The 23,877-nt window shown below is 43.7% G+C and overlaps 1 protein-coding gene across 4 annotated transcripts in view; it reads right to left on the bottom strand.

Annotated features, from left to right (window-relative positions):
* LOC115129601 (ecto-NOX disulfide-thiol exchanger 2-like) overlaps positions 1-18,566 on the bottom strand; it is a 164,989-nt gene extending 146,423 nt beyond the window's left edge. For 3 of the 4 annotated variants that reach the window (XM_065018689.1, XM_065018690.1, XM_065018691.1), the window contains exon 1: positions 18,422-18,505. The gene's annotated coding sequence lies outside the window, so the exon portion shown is untranslated. Of the gene's footprint in view, positions 1-18,421 lie in introns of all 4 variants that reach the window. The other variant, XM_065018692.1, reaches the window with a different exon arrangement.
* Between the last annotated feature and the right edge of the window lie 5,311 nt (positions 18,567-23,877).

The following is a 23,877-nucleotide window of genomic DNA, read 5'->3' as shown; positions in this document are numbered from 1 at the left end:
TTGAACAGAGCAATACTCAATCATGAGGCATCAAAGTCAAAGGAACTGAGTAACATTAAGAAATGCTATATATGGAAGGAATGTAGTTTGGAAACCTACCAAAAAACAATTAGGCAACAAATTCAACAACAACAAACTCCACTTCTCCCTTTTAGACAATTTCCTGGGTAAAATGTTCCACTGTAATGTGAAGGTGAACCTTGGCAGTAGATCATCTTAACAGTATATTTGACCTCTTAGCTTCTCTATCAAATCTAAAAATCTCAAATAGAAAACCCGAAGAAAATTAACAATGACAAATGGTTTGATGAAGAATGCAAAAATCTAAGAAAGAAATTGAGAAACGTGTCCAACCAAAAACACAGAGTCCTGGAAAACCTGAGTCTACGCCTTCGCTATGGTGAATCACTAAAACAATACAGAAATACATGGAAAAATATGGAAAAAGAAGGAACAGCACGTCAGAAATCAGCTCAATGAAGTATCCATAGACTCTAACCACTTCTGGGAAAATTGGAAAACACTAAACACAAAGAATTATCTATCCAAAATGGAGATGTATGGGTAAACCACTTCTCCAATCTTTTTGGCTATATAACAAAAACATATGCATGATCAAATACACATCTTACAATCAACTATTAAAGACTACCAGAACCCACTGGATTCTGCAATTACCTTGAATGAGCTACAGGACAAAATAAAAAACCCTCCAACCCAGAAAAGCATGTGGTGTTGATGGTATCCTCAATGAAATCATCAAATATACAGACAACAAATTCCAAATGGCTATACCAAAACTCTTTCACATCATCCTTAGCTCTGGCATCTTCCCCAATATTTGGAACCAAGGACTGATCACCCAATCCACAAAAATGGAGACAAATTTGACCCCAATAACTAGCGTGGGATATGCGTCAACAGCAACCGTGGGAAAATCCTCTGCATTATCATTAACAGCAGACTTGTACATTTCCTCAATGTACTGAGCAAATGTCAAATTGGCTTTCTACCAAATTACCGTGCAACAGACCATGTATTCATCCTGCACACCCTAATTGACAAACAAATCAAAACAAACCAAAGTCTTCTCATGCTTTGTTGATTTAAAAAAGCCTTTGACTCAATCAACCAAATTGAGACTCTGCATGCAGAATTCTGCAAAAAGATCCTTTGCGTACGACGCAGAACACCAAATAATATACGCAGAGCAGAATTAGGCCGATACCCACTAATTATCATAAACTAGAAAAGAGCCGGTAAATGATACAACCACCTAAAAAGAAGCGATTCCCAAACCTTCCATAACAAAGTCATCACCTACAGGGAGATGAACCTGGAGAAGAGTCCCATAAGCAAGCTGGTCCTGGGGCTCTGTTCACAACCAGACCCCACAGAGCCCCAGGACAGCAACACAATTAGACCCAACCAAATCATGAGAAAACAAAAAGATAATTACTTGACACATTGGAAATAATTAACAAAGAAACAGAGCAAACAAGAATGCTATTTGGCCCTAAACAGAGAGTACACAGTGGCAGACTGACCACTGTGACTGACCCAAACGTAAGGAAAGCTTTGACTATGTACAGACTCAGTGAGCATAGCCTTGCTATTGAGAAAGGTCACCGTAGGCAGACATGGCTCTCAAGAGAAGACAGGCTATGTGCACACTGCCCACAAAATGAGGTGGAAACTGAGCTGCACTTCCTAACCTCCTGACCAATGTATGACCATATTAGAGACACATATTTCCCTCAGATTACACAAACCCACAAAGAATTTGAAAACAAACCCAATTTTGACAAACTCCCATATCTACTGGGTGAAATTCCAGTGTGCCATCACAGCAGCAAGATTTGTGCAACCAGTGAAGAACAAACACCATTGTAACCCATATTTATGCTTATTTATTTTCCCTTGTGTACTTTAACCATTTATACATTGTTATAACACTGTATATATATATATATATATATATATATATATATATATATATATACATAATATGACATTTGTAATGCCTTTATTATTTTGAAACTTCTGTGAGTGTAATGTTTACTGTTAATTTTCTATTGTTTATTTCACTTTAGTATATTTTCTACCTCACTTGCTTTGGCAATGTTAACACGTTTCCCATGCCAATAAATCCACTTGAATTGAATTGAGACAGAGAGCGAGACAGAGAGAGAGCGAGAAAGAGGACCACAGGGTCCCTTTTGATGCTTGTGCTGCTCTGAGCATGGTGCTGAGTTAAAAGGCGGATTCCTATATCACGTATTACGGAGATGATTGATGTGGTGGGAGAGAGGGGAGGGCAGAATGAGATAGCGTAAGAAAGAGATGTTGAAATATTCCTGAGTCAGGTCTTCCACATGTCTTCATCCGCCAGACACAGTCTATAGTTCAGTGTAGCCCTGCCTTTTTCCTGTACCAGTTAAAGGCTTCCTTTTTTAAATGTCTCCAACAAGAGCTGATATCATAGTGGAGGTGACAATGGAGCCAGCGCTGGACCTCAAATAGCTCTGGACTTTGATTAAACGAGGCCACAGAAAGCCTGGGGTCCTTCCTGTTGTACTGAGACTCTGGAGCCATAGTTTGGCCCACTTAGGCACAAAGCGAGAGATGGAAGATGCATTATTCAACAGGCTGGCCAGGCGGCCTATCAGAGAGTGTTATTACCAGCTGGCCTATCAGAGAGACTGTTATTCCTCTTGTATTTGGATGGCGTTTCATACAGAGGTGTAAATCCTACATCGGCTGACTTTAATGAAGAAGGTTGGGATAAAACACCTCAACAACCTTTGGTTTGTAAATTGAACTCTGTGATCCCTCAAATCTCAGACTGCTTTCTGGGTAACAGGAATAGTCCCTCGCTAGGAGGAAGTGGCAGATTGCATTTCACCCCAAAGGAGGGGGTCTGAATTATTGCTGGAGAGCAGAGGGGGAATTAGATATTATGATAAAATGAAAGCCCACTAACAGAAGGATGTGGATAAACATGATAAACCTTTCCTTACAGTCAGACTATAGCATTTCTCAGTTTCTTTCAGCTCTTGAGTTTCTTGCTTACAGCTCACTTTTTTCTCTCCCTTTCTTTACTCTTTTTAAACCAAAAACAGCTGGCCTTGACTGGTCTACTTTATATCAGTGTTTTTGGTCATGAACTGGGACTAGGCGTGTTTGTATTACGTTAAGTGTCACAAAGTATAGCAGGGCAGGGAAGCTACCAGTATCCCGATACTCATTAGTATCGTGGCAAGTAAACAAAACATGAATCGGATTTAACTTCTTTAGAAATTAAATCACTGACTTGTAATCCAGAGTCACATGTATTTATTTTCCAAGCTATAGCACACAATATTTTACATACAGCAAGTTTTTAAAAGACCAAAGAATTTGATCTGCTTCATGTTTTTATGAAGCTGGGCTGAGCTCAGAAGAGAGGTAATAATGTTACAGTAAAAGATTGTAACTACAAATTGCCTCAAACAATTCAAAACAGCAGAGGGAGCACCCTCTATCCACATCAAAGGGACAGCAGTGGAGAAGGTGGACAAACTGAAATGGTCCACCCACACAGACAGACTGGTGAAGAAGGAGCAACAGCGAATCTTCAACCTCAGGAGGCTGAAGAAATGTGGCTTGCCACCCAAAACCCTGACTAACTTTTACAGATGCACAATCGAGAGCATCCAGTCGAGCTGTATCACAGCCTGGTACGGCAACTGCACCGCCCTCGACCGCAAGGCTCTCCAGAGGGTGGTGCGGTCTGCACAATGCATCACCGGTGGCAAACTACCTGCCCTCCATGACACCTACAGCACCCATTGTCACAGGAAGGCCCAAAAGATCATCAAGGACATCAACCACCCGAGCCACTGCCTGTTCACACCGCTACCATCCAGAAGGTGAGGTCAGTACAGGTGCATCAACGCTGGGACCGAGAGACTGAAAAACAGCTTCTATCTCAAGGCCATCAGACTGCTAAACAGCAATCACTAACTCAGAGGCTGCTGCCTACATTGAGACCCAATCACTGGCCACTTTAATAAATGGACCACTAGTCACTTTATACAATGCCACCCTAAATAATGTTTAGTAATGATCTTTACATATCTTACATTACTCATATCACATGGATATACTGTATTTTATACCATCTATTTATACCATCTACCTTGCCTATGCTGCTTGGCCATCGCTCATCCATATACTTACATGTACATATTCTTTCACTCCTTTAGATTTGTGTGTATTAGGTAGTTGTTGGGGAATTGGTAGATTACTTTTTAGATATTACTGCACTGTCAGAACTAGAAACACAAGCATTTTGCTACACTCACATTAACATCTGCTAACCATGTGTATGTGACAATTAAACATTGATTTAATTTGTAACTCAAATTGCCTTCCAACAGACTTCTTCAATGGTTCAAAATGTTTTGCTTGTTATGCAATTATGATTAAAGTACAACCCATTTTACCACTTCCGTAAAGTTAAAAGCATGAGCTGCCTCAAGTAAGAAACATATATTTTAATCTGTGACAGATATGGTCTTCCATACAGAGGCATGTGAAATGATTAAATAACTTCACTTACGAATTATTCCATACCAAAATCTTAGCGCAAAGTGGTGCAGTATGTACAAACTAAAAAAGTTTTGAATCAAATCAAAAATAACATGTCTCTCCTACAACAGCACTGCAGGGAGACAGCATTAACTCTATCTGAGCTACTAGAATCCAGTCTATTCCTGTGGGGCTGCTATATTCCCCAGGCTGATAAATCGAGGAGAAACTCATCACAAAGAGCTAATTGTTCATCTTCCCTCAAGTGTGTTGTGTCTGGTTGGCTGAAAACACTGGCAGCTGTTTCCTCTGTTCTAGTAGAAAACAAATTGGGATACGAGACTCTCCCTCTACCTTCAGATCGGTGACAACGCACAGCAGCTAGCGTTAGCCTCAAGCGTTAGAAAGACATTCTGTACACAAAGTACTGAAATGACTGCTACCTTTAGAAAGGACAGAAGCCATTTAGTTCATTTAGACTGAAGACCGTATCCTCTGGCAATTCCACTTCCTCAGGTCCCATACTTTATGTATTCAGGACGGAGAGAAATGCTGCATGCTGCACCGAGCTCTGGCAGTCCAGAGGAGGGATGATATGTGCTGAGAGGAAAGCACTGATGGGACTTGGACAGGAGATGGAAGGAGAGAGAAGGATGAAAGAGGAGGAGGGGGAAGGAGCGCCTGGTTCCCTCCTCCTCTAATGAATCCATCACTGGTACAGGTGGAGGAGAAGAAGGCTGGTGTTGGAGAGTTCCCCGATCAAAGGAATTACCTTTCTGTTCCAAATGTTGTTTGAATGTTTTATAAATGAGGGGGGAATGTTAAGCTGCAGTAGTGAATATGAAAGGGCATTGACCAAGACAGGCTTAGTCTTCCTCTGTAGAAACACGTTAGTTTACTAGACAGTACTGAATGTGTCCGTCCCAAACGGCATCCTATTCCCTATTTAGTGCACTAACTTTGACAAGAGCGCTATGGGCTAAATAAAAGTAGTGCACTAAAGGGAATAGGGTGCAGATGACATCAATCCGAACTGGATCATTGAACTGGATTTACAAGGTGTCATATATTAGTTCCACATACAGTCTCTCGATTACGGGCCATGAAAGACATTGGTTTATGCTGTCACATACAATGGTGCCCACTGTGGCTGGGTAGGTTATTTCAATAAAGAGACTGTGGCAGACCATAAAGCAGTAACCTGGTGTGTGTCTGAGTATATACCATGTAGGCTAAACACAACCATGTCTTATCTCCAGCCATCAGCCAGTGTTAGTCCTATAATCCTGAATGTGACTCGATGCCCTCACTGTCACAGAGACCATGATACAGTATCCTGCTGTAGATCTGAGAGAAGTGCTTAGGGCCTGGCTTTAGGTAAGCCAGCCATATCATTCTCTATTATCTCTACATAGCAGTGTATCTTCATGTAGGCCTACTTTAAACACAGATCAGCTCTGACAGGGAAGGTAGCCACACCTTATGTATCTCCTTTTAAAAACAGCACATCCCCTGCCAACATTCGTATAAAGAGAGTGACCCAAGTGAACCCAGAGCCGTAACTCGAAAGTTCATGCAAATGCCTCGAACATGAGTGCGTGGAGGTCTGAGTAACACAGAGGATCTTAAGTTTCTTAAGGCTCTATGGCACAGTGACCAGTGTGTCAGCAGAACTGGAGCAGAGGAGATCCGTCACAGGGAGGCAAGCGGAGAGAACGGGACCTGGGTCTCACACACCCCAACGGACAATGGCAGACAGCCCTCAGCAGATCCATTACACTGTGTGAAGATTGTATGGAGAAGGCTACTGATCTTTAGAGAATGTACATAAAGGCCCAGCGCAGTCAAAATGCATGATGCTGATTTTCAATCAGAAACTATCTACGCAGGACAGACATCATATCGACAGACATCAATCACTATGAAGTGAATTGCTTAATAGATCAATAACAAAGAGAGTTCCAAACCTCTCTTCTAAGAACATCTAGTTCTCCCCCCCCCCCACTCAGACCACTCACTCCCAGACAGTCCTATCAAAATTCACGTTTAATAAATAGTTTTTTCTAAAAAGCTACCTTAATTGTAAGCCCAGAAATGATTTGAGATTGATATAAAAACATCTGCAGTGGCCATTTAAGCGAAAACAGGTGATCTTTCAAAGAAAATAGCAGCTTTACACAGCAGCTCAGCCACTCGAGGTCTCACATAAGTAGCTCACATTAGAGCACAGGAGACAGGGAGACACACGGAACATGTGTTTGCAGCACTGACAAACACTAATGTATTCAGGCAACAATGTTTCCACAGACAACAAGGATGGATGCACTCATTCAAACACAAATTCATAGCCACACACATGCAATATTGTGTACATAAAATAGACCACCCAGTGCCAAACAACTTTTTTCTGTTATCTCCCAAACACACTATTGTCATCCATGCAGACACCGCTGTGATCCTTTGCTCTTTGCTACCCTTCACACCAACACCAGTCTGTTGTGAGCTGCCTCAATACCAGGAGGAGAGGACCACCCTGCTGCTGTATCATTCTACTGCTCAGCTCCTCTGCACGTACCTTCCACACCCTGGGAATCAAAATGTATTCAGCACTGCTCTGCTAATACTCGCTAAAGGTTAATGCACACGGGATTGGAGAAGGCTAAATTCACATCTGCTATTTGCAGTATCAGTGCCTTTTTTCACACATTAACATTTTATGGATTCAATTCATTCCACAAATATGATAGTAATGTGATTTATTGCTGTTGTAAAAGGCCTGACAGAGACATGGCTTTTGAGGAGCAGATGTTTTTTGATTCAATTCAATACTGTTGTCAGGGCAAAAGCCTTGATATAGAAGGTGGTTGAAACACATTCAACAAAAGTCAACAACAGTTTGATTTATCCCATGTCAAAAGATACTCCCAATAACAGGAAGCCTGAGTGTACCTGTGAAGGAGCGAAGCTCATTGATGATGTCACTTCCCTGAAAATACAGTAGGTGTCAAATCAAATTTTATTGGTCACATACACATGGCTAGCAGATGTTAATGCGAGTGTAGCGAAATGCTTGTGCTTCTGGTTCCGACAGTGCAGTAATATCTAACAAGTGATCTAACAATTCCCTAACAACTACCTAATACACACAATTCTAAAAGGGTTGAATGAGAATATGTACATATAAATATATGGATGAGCGATGGCCGAGAGGTCTAGGCAAGGTGCAATAGATGGTACAAAATACAGTATATACTGTATTCAGGCTTTTTTTTTATTATGAATGGAGGTACGTCACTCGCTGTGGAAGTCGAAGAAGGCGTCCTCTGGCAGCGGGGGTCTCCATTTATTTCATTTTATTTATTTCACCTTTATTTAACCAGGTAGGCAAGTTGAGAAAAAGTTCTCATTTACAATTGCGACCTGGCAACATCCATAGAGATGTTGAGCCTGGAACTGACAGACCAGAAACAGCTTTGCCGCCCTGGATCCAGAGGTTTTGGCGCCTTTGTCCTTGGTGGCTTCCCAATCAAGATCGGATCCGGAGGTACCTGCGTCTTCGTCCTCGGTTCGGTCTCCCTCTCCGGTGGCTTCTACCTCGGGTTCAGCTCCTCGGAGCTCCCAGCCTCACCAGACCGTAAGGCTGCCTGAGAGACCGGCCCATTCAACATCACCAGCTGTCATCATAGGCAGCTCTATGGTAAGAAACATCTCGGTCCCCAAGTCAAAAACCCTGTGCTACCCAGGAACACGAGTACAGGACATAACAAGGCTGCTTCCAACTGTTCTACCACAGATGCCAGGAGCTGACACTGCCGTAGTCTATGAAAAGGATATTAGCATTAAAAGACTCCAAAAAACAGCCAATAATTTCAGGTCCAGTACCATCGTTGGGCTGCGGGTGTAAAAGATTCAGCAGACTGCTGGCATTACACATCTGGCTAAAAGACTACTGCAGCTCTGCTGGAGTTTTTTTTTTATGGATAACTTTGACACCTTCTGAAACAGAAGATACTGATGGAGTCCATCCAAATCATCTTGGCTCCTGGACTCTGTCCACGCATTTCAAGGCTGCGTTGAAACAATGACTGGTAAATGATCCAAGACCAGCTCAGTTAATCCCTACCATTGTTACAATGAGTCGTCATAATGCTGCATCAAATGTACATGATCTTAGGGGCATTGGCAAACACAATGTATGTCATTTAATTTATGTACCCCTAATTGCACCGAATACATCTGTTTATCCTACAGCTATTGTAAGCAGTAATCATGAGCCAATAAACCAGAGTTACACTCTTAGCACTGAGGCGGTGTGCAATAGTAGCAAGACCACTTTATGCAGCTCACCCTGCACTATCAGCTCCAATGTAAATAACATGAGTAAGTCTACCCCTGATAAGCTTCCCAGTAAAGCGTTAAAAACAATCAAGCAACCCAGAAAAGTTCTAAAAATAGCCCATATTAACATATGTAGCCTAATAAACAAGGTTCATGAAGTCAGTAACTTGCATGTAAGAGATGACATGCATATTCTCTGAAACTCACCTAGATAATACCTTCGATGGTATAGTGGTAGCAATACATGGTTATAACATCTACCGAAAAGACAGAAATGCCAACGGAGGCGGTGTTAATGTCTATATTCAGAACCACATTCCTGTGAAGCTTAGAGACGATCTAATGTTAAATACTGTCGAAGTAATATAGCTACAGGTTCATCTGCCTCACCTAAAGCCCATTTTTTGGGGAAGCTGCTATAGACCATGTGCTAACAGTCAGTATCTGGATAATACTGTATGTGTGAAATGCTTGATAATGTATGCGATATCAACAGAGAAGTATATTTACTGGGTGATTTAAATATTGACTGGCTATCATCAAGCTGCCCACTCAGGAATAAACGTCAAACTGTAACCAGTGCCTGCAATCTGGATCAGGTTGTCAGTCAACCTACCAGGGTAGTTACAAACAGCACACAATTTAAATCATCAACATGTATTGATCACATCTTTACTAACGCTGCAGATATTTGCTTTAAAATAGTATCCAAATCCATAGGATGTAGTGATCACAATATAATAGCCATATCTAGGAAAACCAAAGTTCCAAAGGCTGGGCCTAATAGTGTATAAGAGGTCATACAAGAAGTTTTGAAGTGATTCATATGTTGATGATGTAAAGAATATTTGCTGGTCTGTGGTGTGTAATGAGGAGCTACCAGAAGCTGCACTTGATCGATTCATGAAATCCCCTCGGATTGATGAGGAATTGAAAAATGGTATGGTTGAGAGGGATGAGGCAAAAGGTATGGCAAATAAGTCTGGCTGCACAACCGATTGGCAAATGCACTGCAAATTAAGAAATCAAAGTGACTAAACAAAAAATGACCGAAAAAAAAGAAACAAAGATGAATGATATTAAGAATGACAGGGGCGGCAGCGTAGCCTAGTGGTTAGAGCATTGGACTAGTAACCGGAAGATTACTAGTCCATCCCTGAGCTCATCACTGAGCTGACAAGATACAAATATGTTGTTCTGCCCCTGAACAAGGAAGTTAACCCACTGTTCCTCAGCTGTCATTGAAAATAGGAATTTGTTCTTAACTGACTTGCCTCGTAAAATAAAGATAAAATAGTCAAAAGCTCTGGGGCACCATAAATAAAATTTGAGGAAAAAAAAGCCAACATGGCTCCTTCATTCATAGAATCAGATGGCTCACTGATATTGCAAACTACTTCAATTACTTTTTCATTGGCAAGATAACAAACGCAACAAACGCTTACACTACTCTACACATCCAAGTACTGTGTATCGGACAAAATTATGAAAGACATTAATTGTACTTTGAATTCTGTAAAGTCAGTGTGGAAGAGGGGAAAAAAATATTGTTGTCCATCAACAATGACAAGCCACAGGGGTCTGACAATCTGGTTGGAAAATTACTGAGGATAATAGCAGAAGATATTGCCACTCCTATTTGCCACATTTTCAATTTAAGCCTACAAGAGAAAGTGTTCCCTCAGGCCTGGAGGGAAGCTAAAGTCATTGCACTACCCAAGAATAGTAAAGCCCCCTTTACTGGCACAAATAGCCGACCAATCAGCCTGTTACCAACCCTTAGGAAACTTCTGGAAAAAATGGTGTTCGACCAGATACAATGCTGTTTCACAGTAAACAAATTGACAACAGAATTTCAGCATGCTTATAGGGAAGGACACTCAACTAGCACAGCACTTACACAAATGACTGATGATTGGTTGAGAGAAATTGATTGTGGGGGCTGTCTTGTTAGACTACAGTGCAGCTTTTGACATTATTGATCATAGTCTGCTGGAAAAAATTATGTTTCATGGCTTTACACCCCCTGCTATAATGTGAATAAAGAGTTACTTGTCTAACAGAACACAGAGGGTGTTCTTTAATGGAAGCCTCAAATGTAATCCAGTTACAATCAGGAATTCCCTAGGCCCCTTGGTTTTTAATTTTTTTACGAACAACATGACACTGACTTTGAGTAAAGCCACAGTGTCTATGTATGCGGATGACTCATCACTTTACACATCAGCTACTACAGCGACTGAAATGACTGCAACACTCAACAAAGAGCTGCAGTTAGTTTCAGAGTGGGTGGCAAAGAATAAGATAGTCCTAAATATTTCTAAAACTAAAAGCATAGTATTTGGAACAAAACACTCACTAAACCCTAACCTCAACTAAATCTTGTAATAAATAATGTGGAAATCGAGCAAGTTGAGATGACTACTTCTTGGAGTAACCCTAGATTGTAAACTGGTCAAAACATTGATGCCGTACTAGCTAAGATTGGGAGAGGTCTGTCTATAATAATGGGATGCTCTGCCTTCTTAACAGCACTATCAACAAGGCAGGTCCTACAGGCCCTAGTTTTGTTGCACCTTGACTACTGTTCAGTCGTGTGGTCAGGTGCCACAAAAAAGGACTTAGGAAAATTGCAATTGGCTTAGAACAGGGCAGCACGGCTGACCCATGGATGTACACAGAGAGCTAAAATTAATAATATGCATGTCAATCTCTCCTGGCAGAAAGTGGAGGAGAGATTAACTTCATCACTACTTTAATTTATGAGAGGTTGAATGCATGTTGAATACACCGAGCTGTCTGTATAAACTACAGGCACACAGCTCGGACACCCATGCATACCCCACAAGACATGCCACAAGAGGTCTCTTCACAGTCCCCACGTCCAGAACAGACTATGGGAGGCACACAGTACTACATAGAGCCATGACTACATGGAACTTTATTCCACATCAAGTAACTGCAGTAAAATTAGATTTTTGATTTTAAAAAACACCTTATGGAACAGCGGGGAATGTGAAGCAACACAAATATTGGCACACACACACACACACACACACACACACACACACACACACACACACACACACACACACACACACACACACACACACACACACACACACAATTGTAGATATGTGGTAATGGTGGAGTAGGGGCCTGAAGGCACACAGTGTGTTGTGTAATCTGTGAATGTATTGTAATGTTTTTAGAATTGTATAAAGTGCCTTAATTTTGTTGGACGCCAGGCAGAGTAGCTGCTGCGTTGGCAGCATGGGGACCCTTAATAAAAACAAATACAAATAATGAGTAATGTAAGATATGTAAACATTATTTAGTGGCATTGTATAAAGTGACTAGTGATCCCTTTGTTAAAGTAGCCAGTGATTGGGTCTCAATGTAGGCAGCAGGCTCTCTGAGTTAGTGATTGCTGTTTAGCAGTCTGATGGCCTTGAGATAGAAGCTGTTTTTCAGTCTCTCGGTCCAAGCTTTTTTTATTTATTTTTTTATTTCACCTTTATTTAACCAGGTAGGCTAGTTGAGAACAAGTTCTCATTTGCAACTGCGACCTGGCCAAGATAAAGCATAGCAGTGTGAACAGACAACACAGAGTTACACATGGAGTAAACAATTAACAAGTCAATAACACAGTAGGAAAAAAAAAGAAAAAAAAGGGGGGGAGTCTACATACAATGTGTGCAAAAGGCATGAGGTAGGCGAATAATTAAAATTTTGCAGATTAACACTGGAGTGATAAATGATCAGATGGTCATGTACAGGTAGAGATATTGGTGTGCAAAAGAGCAGAAAAGTAAATAAATAAAAACAGTATGGGGATGAGGTAGGTGAAAATGGGTGGGCTATTTACCAATAGACTATGTACAGCTGCAGCGATCGGTTAGCTGCTCAGATAGCTGATGTTTGAAGTTGGGGAGGGAGATAAAAGTCTCCAACTTCAGCGATTTTTGCAATTCGTTCCAGTCACAGGCAGCAGAGTACTGGAACGAAAGGCGGCCGAATGAGGTGTTGGCTTTAGGGATGATCAATGAGATACACCTGCTGGAGCGTGTGCTACGGATGGGTGTTGCCATCGTGACCAGTGAACTGAGATAAGGCGGAGCTTTACCTAGCATGGACTTGTAGATGACCTGGATCCAGTGGGTCTGGCGACGAATATGTAGCGAGGGCCAGCCGACTAGAGCATACAAGTCGCAGTGGTGGGTGGTATAAGGTGCTTTAGTGACAAAGCGGATGGCACTGTGATAGACTGCATCCAGTTTGTTGAGTAGAGTGTTGGAAGCCATTTTGTAGATGACATCGCCGAAGTCGAGGATCGGTAGGATAGTCAGTTTTACTAGGGTAAGCTTGGCGGCGTGAGTGATGCACCTGTGCTGACTACGCCTTCTGGATGATAGCGGGGTTAACAGGCTGTGGCTCAGGTGGTTGTTAGTCAGGGTTTTGGGTGACAAGCCAATTTCTTTAGCCTCCTGAGGTTGAAGAGGCACTGTTGCACCTTCTTCACCATGCTGTCTGTGTGGGTGGACCATTTCAGTTGGTCGTTGATGTGTACGCCGAGGAACTTAACTCTTTCCACTTTCTCCACTGCTGTCTCTTCGATGTGGATAGGGGGATGCTCCCTCTGCTGTTTCCTGAAGTCCACGATCATCTCCTTTGTTTTGTTGACGTTGAGTGAGGTTATTTTACTGACATAACACACCCAGTGCCCTCACCTCTTGTCTTGTTGTTGGTAATCAAGCCCACTACTGTTGTGTCGCCTGCAAACTTGATGATTGAGTTGGGAGGCGTGCATGGCCACGCAGTCGTGGGTGAACAGGGAGTACAAGAGGGGGTTGTGGGGCCCCAGTGTTGCGGGTCATCGAGGTGGAGGTGTTGACCCATCAGAAAGTCCAGGACCCAATTGCATAGGGCGGGGTTGAGGCCCAGGGCCTACAGCTTGATGACGAGCTTGGAGGGTACTATGGTGTTGAATGCTGAGGTGTAGTCAATGAACAGCATTCTCTTGTCTCTTGTCCAGATGGGATAGGGCAGTGTGTAGTGTGATGGCGATTGCATCTCTGTGGACCTGTTAGGGCGGTATGCAAACTGAAGTGGGCCTAGGGTGTCAGGTAAGGTAGAGGTGATATGATCCTTGACTAGCCTCTCAAAGCACTTCATGATGACAGAATTGAGTGCTACGGGGCGGTAGTCATTTAGTTCAGTTATATTTGCCTTCTTGGGTACAGGAACAATGGTGGCCATCTTGAAGCATGTGGGGACAGCAGACTGGCATAGGGAGTGATTGAATTTGTCCATAAACATACCAGCCAGCTGATTTGCGCATGCTCTGAGGATGTGGCTAGGGATGCTGTCTGGGCCAGTAGCCTTGCGAGGGTTAGAAATGTTAAAATGTTTTACTCACATCGGCCACGGAGAAGGAGGTGGGGGGGGAGTAGGTCTTGTTAGCGGGCCGCGACGGTGGCACTGTATTGTTATCAAAGCGGGCAAAGAAGGTGTTTAGTTTGTCTGGAAGCGTAAAGTCGGTGTCTGTGACGTGGCTGATTTTCTTTTTGTAGTCTGTGATTCCCTGTAGACCCTGCCACATATGTCTCATGTCTGAGCCGTTGAATTGCAACTCCACTTTGTCCCTATAGCGGCATTTTTGCTTGTTTGATTGCCTTGCGGAGGGAATAACTACATTGTTCATATTGATCCATATTCCCAGATCTCTTTCCTTGGTTATATGCGGTGGTTCGCGCATTCAGTTTTGCGCGAATGCCGCCATCCATCTGCGGTTTCTGGTTAGGGTAGGTTTTAATAGTCACAGCGGGTACAACATCTTCAATGCACTTTAAAAAAATTCACTTACCGAGTCAGCGTATGGGTCAATGTTATTCAGCACATGACGCGTGATGCGTGGATTCCGATTGGTTAGACCAGCATTGAATGGTTCTCGTCACTTGTACATCCTGTTTGAGTTTCTGCCTATAAGACGGTAGGAGCAAGATGGCGTTGTGGTAGGACTTGCCGAAGGAAGGGTCTGGAGGGCTTTGCATGCATCGCGGAAGTTAGAGTAGTAGTGGTCGAGGGTATTGCCCATGTGCGTAGTGCAATCAATATGCTGATAGAATTTAGGTAGCCTTGTTCTCAAATTTTCTTTGTTAAAATCCCCAGCTACAATAAATGCAGTGAACTACTGTTCATTTTGATTGTATGAAAAGAATGCTTCACAATTAACCAACACCATTCTAGCTTATCCTCTGCATCCCCAACAGCTATACAATATAAGTATGTTATTTTGGTCTTTTGTGGGCTGGTTGGTTATATAAAAGACAGCATGAAGAATAGTCATGGTGCGTGTATGGAGGACTGTAAAACTAATCTTAGCGTGTTTGCTAATGAAAGCAAGCTAATGTGCTGAAATATTCAGTGACTCCATTCTACCTGGCCCAAGGCAAAGACATAATACTGAATTCACTGCATTTCCTTTTATACCTTCCTAAATAGGTCACAATAAGCCAACGCTGTGCTGGGTATTCTCTAACAAAGTGCTGAGTGGGCAGACTCCCCTTTGCACTTGAACTTTCCAGACGTTTCGAGGGCTGACTTATTAATATCGTCATCATAACAACTAAAAGTATTTGGTTAAATTACATTCATTACAAGGTGTTGAATGGACATGAATTCAGATTTCTTTCTAGCTGTGGCTACTAATACAGTGGCAAAGCCATTCAAACTAAAGACTTCATTATTCATTTACTTTGCTAAACAGTTGCAGTATCTGTTAAGTCAAATGGACCCCCATTAGCGCTCTGAGATAGCCATTCTGCTGCCTGTTTGAGCCATTCTGCTGCCTGTTTGAGCCATTCTGCTGCCTGTTTGAGCCATTCTGCTGCCTGTTTGAGCCATTCTGTTGCCTGTTTGAGCCATTCTGCTGCCTGTTTGAACCATTCTGCTGCCTGTTTGAGCCATTCTGCTGCCTGTTTGAGCCATTCTGCTGCCTGTTTGAGCCATTCTGTTGCCTGTTTGAGCCATTCTGTTGCCTGTTTGAGCCATTCTGCTGCCTGTTTGAGCCATTCTGCTGCCTGTTTGAGCCATTCTGCTGCCTGTTTGAGCCATTCTGCTGCCTTCTTTGAGCCATTCTGTTGCCTGTTTAAGCCATTCTGCTGCCTGTTTGAGCCATTCTGTTGCCTGTTTGAGCCATTCTGCTGCCTGTTTGAGCCATTCTGTTGCCTGTTTGAGCCATTCTGCTGCCTGTTTGAGCCATTCTGCTGCCTGTTTGAGCCATTCTGTTGCCTGTTTGAGCCATTCTGCTGCCTGTTTGAGCCATTCTGCTGCCTGTTTGAGCCATTTAGAAGTTTTGTGGTTTAAACCAACACATGGAGTAAACATTCTCTTATCAACACTGTTTGAGTGTTGGGAACGTCTTGCTCCCTAAATAATCACCCCCTCCCTTCCCCCCATCACCAGAGGAACAGTGTTCCTGTATGTATGTGTTTCAAGGTCTAATGAATTGCCATTAACGACTGTAAACCCACATGGCTGGTAACTTTTCCGAGCTGCATCTTCTCTCCTCAGAGAGCTGGAAGACTTGACTGTGTCTCGTGATGCTAGTGAACATTAACGCCACTAAATATACCCAGCTCCAGATGCTGCAGATTGTCACACCGCAATAATATACATAAGGCCAATGTTATGAAAGGCTGTTGAAGACTAGAGCTGTCGTTAATTGTATGTCATCATTATTTAATGTTCTGTTGCTAAGCAGGGGCACATAGAGCCACTTCTGAGGTTTAGTGAGGTGTGACTGCTGTCTAAACCAGCACACAGCGCAAGGTTTTAGTGTGAAAAGTCTGTTCTTAAAAACACCATACTCTGATTAGTCACTCTCCGTCTATGACTCTCTCTACTGCTAAGATTCTGTAAAATAATGAGTGGTCATATTAGATTTGTGTGCAGAGTCTTTGATCTAAATCTCTGACTGGCTGTACTCAAACAGTCAGACAGGTTTAACATTCTATTTTTAGCATAGCCAATCAGCCTACTATTTAGAACGCAATTACCGGTATTCGGAAACGGCCATTCACACAGGTTTTCACTATGACCAGTACTTAATGTGAGCTGATATTGTATTGTGTCTCTCTCTGTGGTTTGGGTATATATACAGGACAATACTAACACTCTCTGTTATTCACTCACTCAATAGGCCTATAGCCTATACAGTACACCCACTGAAATCCAACGGAGGTCTTCAAGGTCTGTTAGACCTTAGATACATAACCATAACATCTGATTCTTTGTAAGTGAACTTCGGATAAACTCACCGCTTCAAAATCTCAAAATTACCAATTTATGGGGACTCACACAATGTCCAGTCCATAGAAATAAATTATATTTCTATGGTCGGGTCAACCGGTCTATGAATTACACAATTAAGACCTAAACATCCATTGACATGCAGCACACTAAAGAGCACATACTGAGGCAAGAGTGAAAATGTTTTTAAACTTTTTTGCTTTGATTTTAAAAATTGCAAATGTCTGCAACTTTGTGTGCTGCTATTTTGGCCAGCTCTCATAAAAGAGAGTGTTAATCTCAATGAGACTAACCTGGTAAAATAAAGGTAAAATAAAATAAAAAATCATTGAAGTGTATTCATTCTACTCAGGGTATTTGCTCTGTGGCTCTACTCAATTTAAGTGCATCTGTTAATCGACATTGTAACATTGTTCTGCATTAACACTCAATGTCTATTATGTACACATCTAACATGTCCGTTGTACCTGCAATCTAAACCTCCTCAAGGTCTTCAGGTCTAGTTCTGAGTTGGTAATGACATAATAAATGAGATGAAATGAACAGACATGAATGAGTGAGAACTCAAACTCACTAAGGTCATTTGTTTAAAATTGTGCACAAAGACGAATGGTAAAAAGAGTGGTTCATAACACTGACAATTAATCCCGACTAATTAAGGTCATTCAAGACAGCAGAGCACATACAGCAACACCTCTGTCTTAAGGCCCTCTTCATTCTACTTGTCATAATGCCATTAATTAGAGATGCGTTCCTTAATTAGAATGCACACAGTCACAGATTTAAAATGAAGTGTAATTTAGTAATGAGAAGTCAACAAGCGAATGAGGGCACGCGCGCACACACACACACACACACACACACACAGAACATTGTTTTCCGTGCGACAGGTCACTCACTCTGTGAGAGAAAGCTGAAGGCACTTCTGTGCTTTGATTGGCAGGTGCTGTGGCATGGTAGCAGCCAGCCTAAGGTGTGAGAGCGGCAATCATAGCAACGCAGAATCCTGTGGCTTTAGACAGATGGCCCTGACCTCCACAGGACTAGCTGGCAATAAGCCCCTCAGGATGGAAAACATGAAAGCGCCTCTACCAAGTCTCTACCTCACTTTAAATTACTCCCCCAATCACAGGCTCACAGTATAAAATGTATTGGTACGACTGATGTACACCTTGTTAATTATCATAGTTTATTGTACCTGGAGGTAGGCTGGGTCTCTTCCTCTTATTGCGGTTCTCAGCTCCGTTTTCCAGAGGACAGTCTGACACCAGTGGCCCGTTGGAGGTGCTGAACTGCAGTGGCTCGTTGTTGGAGGACGGGTCAAAGGATAGCGGATTCAGTCCTGAAACACACAGAAACACAACAAGCAGCCATGTTAAACCAGATGGACCATAGCTCTACAAACCACGACAGAAACACAACAAGCAGCCATGTTAGAGCTGATGGGCCATCAGTTATAGATACTATTGTGTAAACTCATTCACAATATATCCAATTCAGTGCAGAGTACATGTTGGTTCCAAATGATTTAATACGGTATGTGAAGGAGAGAGCACAAGGAGAGAAAAATGTATACCATACAGTGTTTGACTTCCATTGGGGAAGTCTAAACTAAATAAAAACAGGCAAGACCCCCAAAGACTGTGGAAATACAACTATATTCAACCATAAGTAAAACAAATGTTCCCTATTTAACAGTCAGGAGTTCAAACTAAAGAATAATAATTATCCCCTTTTAACGTTGTTTCACTTCTTCAAGGACACACATTAGAGACCCCTACAAGTGAGTACTACAGTTGAAGTCGGAAGTTTACATACACCTTAGCCAAATACATTTAAAAACAGTTTTTCACAATTCCTGACATTTAATTCTAGTAAAAAAATCCCTGTTTTAGGTCAGTTAGGATCACCAATTTATTTTAAGAATGTGAAATGTCAGAATAATAGTAGAGAGAATGATTCATTTCAGCTTTTATTTCTTTCATCACATTCCCAGTGGGTATGAAGTTTACATTCACTCAATTAGTATTTGGTAGCATTGCCTTAAAATTGTTTGACTGGGTCAAACATTTGGGTAGCCTTCCACACGCTTCCCACAATAAGTTGGGTGAATTTTGACGCATTCCTCCTGACAGAGCTGGTGTAACTGAGTCAGGTTTGTAGGCCTCCTTGCTCGCACACACTTTTTCAGTTCTGCCCACACATTTTCTATAGTTTTGAGGTCATGGCCACTCCAATACCTTGACTTAGTTGTCCTTAAGCCATTTTGCCACAACCTTGGAAGTATGCTTGGGGTCATTGTCGAATTGGAAGACCCGTTTGCGACCAAGCTTTAACTTCCTGACTGATGTCTTGAGATTTTGCTTCAATATATCCACATACTTTTCCTACCTCATGATGCCATCCATTTTGTGAAATGCACCAGTCCCTCCTGCAGCAAAGCACCCCCACAACACGATGCTGCCACCCCCGTGCTTCACGCTTCACTTGTCATTCCAATCTCCTCTGCATTAGCGTAGCCTCTTCTCTAGCCTGTCAACTATGTGTCTGTCTATCCCTGTTCTCTCCTCTCTGCACAGACCATACAAACGCTCCACACCGCATGGCCGCAGCCACCCTAATCTGGTGGTCCCAGCGCGCACGACCCACGTGGAGTTCCAGGTCTCCGGTAGCCTCTGGAACTGCCGATCTGCGGCCAACAAGGCAGAGTTCATCTCAGCCTATGCCTCCCTCCAGTCCCTCGACTTCTTGGCTCTGACGGAAACATGGATCACCACAGACAACACCGCTACTCCTACTGCTCTCTCTTCGTCCGCCCACGTGCTCTCGCACACCCCGAGAGCTTCTGGTCAGCGGGGTGGTGGCACCGGGATCCTCATCTCTCCCAAGTGGTCATTCTCTTTTCTCCCCTTACCCATCTGTCTATCGCCTCCTTTGAATTCCATGCTGTCACAGTTACCAGCCCTTTCAAGCTTAACATCCTTATCATTTATCGCCCTCCAGGTTCCCTCGGAGAGTTCATCAATGAGCTTGATGCCTTGATAAGCTCCTTTCCTGAGGACGGCTCACCTCTCACAGTTCTGGGCGACTTTAACCTCCCCACGTCTACCTTTGACTCATTCCTCTCTGCCTCCTTCTTTCCACTCCTCTCCTCTTTTGACCTCACCCTCTCACCTTCCCCCTACTCACAAGGCAGGCAATACGCTCGACCTCATCTTTACTAGATGCTGTTCCTCCACTAACCTCATTGCAACTCCCCTCCAAGTCTCCGACCACTACCTTGTATCCTTTTCCCTCTCGCTCTCATCCAACACTTCCCACACTGCCCCTACTCGGATGGTATCGCGCCGTCCCAACCTTCGCTCTCTCTCCCCCGCTACTCTCTCCTCTTCCATCCTATCATCTCTTCCCTCTGCTCAAACCTTCTCCAACCTATCTCCTGATTCTGCCTCCTCAACCCTCCTCTCCTCCCTTTCTGCATCCTTTGACTCTCTATGTCCCCTATCCTCCAGGCCGGCTCGGTCCTCCCCTCCCGCTCCGTGGCTCGACGACTCATTGCGAGCTCACAGAACAGGGCTCCGGGCAGCCGAGCGGAAATGGAGGAAAACTCGCCTCCCTGCGGACCTGGCATCCTTTCACTCCCTCCTCTCTACATTTTCCTCCTCTGTCTCTGCTGCTAAAGCCACTTTCTACCACTCTAAATTCCAAGCATCTGCCTCTAACCCTAGGAAGCTCTTTGCCACCTTCTCCTCCCTCTTGAATCCTCCTCCCCCTCCCCCTCCTCCCTCTCTGCAGATGACTTCGTCAACCATTTTGAAAAGAAGGTCGACGACATCCGATCCTCGTTTGCTAAGTCAAACGACACCGCTGGTTCTGCTCACACTGCCCTACCCTGTGCTCTGACCTCTTTCTCCCCTCTCTCTCCAGATGACATCTCGCGTCTTGTGACGGCCGGCCGCCCAACAACCTGCCCGCTTGACCCTATCCCCTCCTCTCTTCTCCAGACCATCTCCGGTGAACTTCTCCCTTACCTCACCTCGCTCATCAACTCATCCCTGACCGCTGGCTACGTCCCTCCCGTCTTCAAGAGAGCGAGAGTTGCACCCTTCTGAAAAAACCTACACTCGATCCCTCCGATGTCAACAACTACAGACCAGTATCCCTTCTTTCTTTTCTCTCCAAAACTCTTGAACGTGCCGTCCTTGGCCAGCTCTCCCGCTATCTCTCTCAGAATGACCTTCTTGATCCAAATCAGTCAGGTTTCAAGACTAGTCATTCAACTGAGACTGCTCTTCTCTGTATCACGGAGGCGCTCCGCACTGCTAAAGCTAACTCTCTCTCCTCTGCTCTCATCCTTCTAGACCTATCGGCTGCCTTCGATACTGTGAACCATCAGATCCTCCTCTCCACCCTCTCCGAGTTGGGCATCTCCGGCGCGGCCCACGCTTGGATTGCGTCCTACCTGACAGGTCGCTCCTACCAGGTGGCGTGGCGAGAATCCGTCTCCTCACCACGTGCTCACCACTGGTGTCCCCAGGGCTCTGTTCTAGGCCCTCTCCTATTCTCGCTATACACCAAGTCACTTGGCTCTGTCATAACCTCACATGGTCTCTCCTATCATTGCTATGCAGACGACACACAATTAATCTTCTCCTTTCCCCTTCTGACGACCAGGTGGCGAATCGCATCTCTGCATGTCTGGCAGACATATCAGTGTGGATGACGGATCATCACCTCAAGCTGAACCTCGGCAAGACGGAGCTGCTCTTCCTCCCGGGAAGGACTGCCCGTTCCATGATCTCGCCATCACGGTTGACAACTCCATTGTGTCCTCGTCCCAGAGCGCTAAGAACCTTGGCGTGATCCTGGACAACACCCTGTCGTTCTCAAATAACATCAAGGCGGTGACCCGTTCCTGTAGGTTCATGCTCTACAACATCCGCAGAGTACGACCCTGCCTCACACAGGAAGCGGCGCAGGTCCTAATCCAGGCACTTGTCATCTCCCGTCTGGATTACTGCAACTCGCTGTTGGCTGGGCTCCCTGCCTGTGCCATTAAACCCCTACAACTCATCCAGAACGCCGCAGCCCGTCTGGTGTTCAACCTTCCCAAGTTCTCTCACGTCACCCCGCTCCTCCGCTCTCTCCACTGGCTTCCAGTTGAAGCTCGCATCCGCTACAAGACCATGGTGCTTGCCTACGGAGCTGTGAGGGGAACGGCACCTCACTACCTCCAGGCTCTGATCAGGCCCTACACCCAAACAAGGGCACTGCGTTCATCCACCTCTGGCCTGCTCGCCTCCCTACCACTGAGGAAGTACAGTTCCCGCTCAGCCCAGTCAAAACTGTTCGCTGCTCTGGCCCCCCAATGGTGGAACAAACTCCCTCACGACGCCAGGACAGCGGAGTCAATCACCACCTTCCGGAGACACCTGAAACCCCACCTCTTTAAGGAATACCTAGGATAGGATAAAGTAATCCTTCTCCCCCCCCCCTTAAAAGACCTAGATGCACTATTGTAAAGTGGCTGTTCCACTGGATGTCATAAGGTGAAAGCACCAATTTGTAAGTCGCTCTGGATAAGAGCGTCTGCTAAATGACTTAAATGTAAATGATGTAAATGTGTTCTTCGGCTTGCAAGCCTTTTTCCTCCAAACATAATGATGGTTATTATGGCCAAACAGTTCTATTTTTGTTTCATCAGACCTGATGAGGACATTTCTCCAAAATAATGATTTTTGTCCCTATGTGCAGTTGCAAATCATAGTCTGTCTTTTTTATGGCGGTTTTGGAGCAGTGTCTTCTTCCTTGTTGAGCGGCCTTTCAGGTTATGTCGATATAGGACTCGTTTTACTGTGGATACAGATTATTTTGTACCGGTTTCCTCCACATCTTCACAAGGTCCTTTGCTGTTGTTCTGGGATTGATTTGCACTTTTCACACCAAAGTACGTTAATCTCTAGAAGACAGAACGCGTTTCCTTCCTTAGCGGTATGATGGCTGCGTGGTCCCATGGTGTTTATGCTTGCTTCCTATTGTTTGTACAGATGAACTTGGTACCTTCAGGCGTTTGGAAATTGCTCCCAAGGATGAACCTGACTTGTGGAGGTCTACAGTTTTTGCCTGATTTCTTTAGATATTCCCATGATGTCAAGCAATGAGGCACTGAGTTTGAAGGTAGGCCTTGAAATACATACACAGGTACCGCCAATTGACTCAAATGATGTCAATTAGCCTATCAGAAGCTTCTAAAGCCATATCATTTTATTGCATTTTCCAAGCTGTTTAAAGGCACAAGTCAGCTTGTATGTACACTTCTGACCCACTGGAATTGTGATACAGTGAAATAATCTGTCTGTAAACAGTCCAACCTAAGTGTATGTAAACTTCCGACTTCAAGTGTATGTCAAAATCTACAGATTGTTGTGTCTTTCTGTTCAGGGGCCCAATTTATAACCGGTGCGTTTCAAATGAATTGTCTGTGTGCGCCATTTTTGAAAACTGCACAGGCAAAAACATAGAGATTTCTGAACTTGCCACACGCCATGTACACATGTTTCCCATTATAAATTAGACCTGTCCTTAAATTGTGTTCATGTGAACAAGCAGTATAACTCCATTTGGAAAACGCCCTCCATTCACCATTTATGGTGA

This window comes from Oncorhynchus nerka, linkage group LG5 (genome assembly GCF_034236695.1).
Source record: "Oncorhynchus nerka isolate Pitt River linkage group LG5, Oner_Uvic_2.0, whole genome shotgun sequence".
NCBI classification, from domain to species: domain Eukaryota; kingdom Metazoa; phylum Chordata; class Actinopteri; order Salmoniformes; family Salmonidae; genus Oncorhynchus; species Oncorhynchus nerka.
Note: the sequence above shows the minus strand (reverse complement) of the source record. Positions and strands in the feature narration are given on the sequence as shown.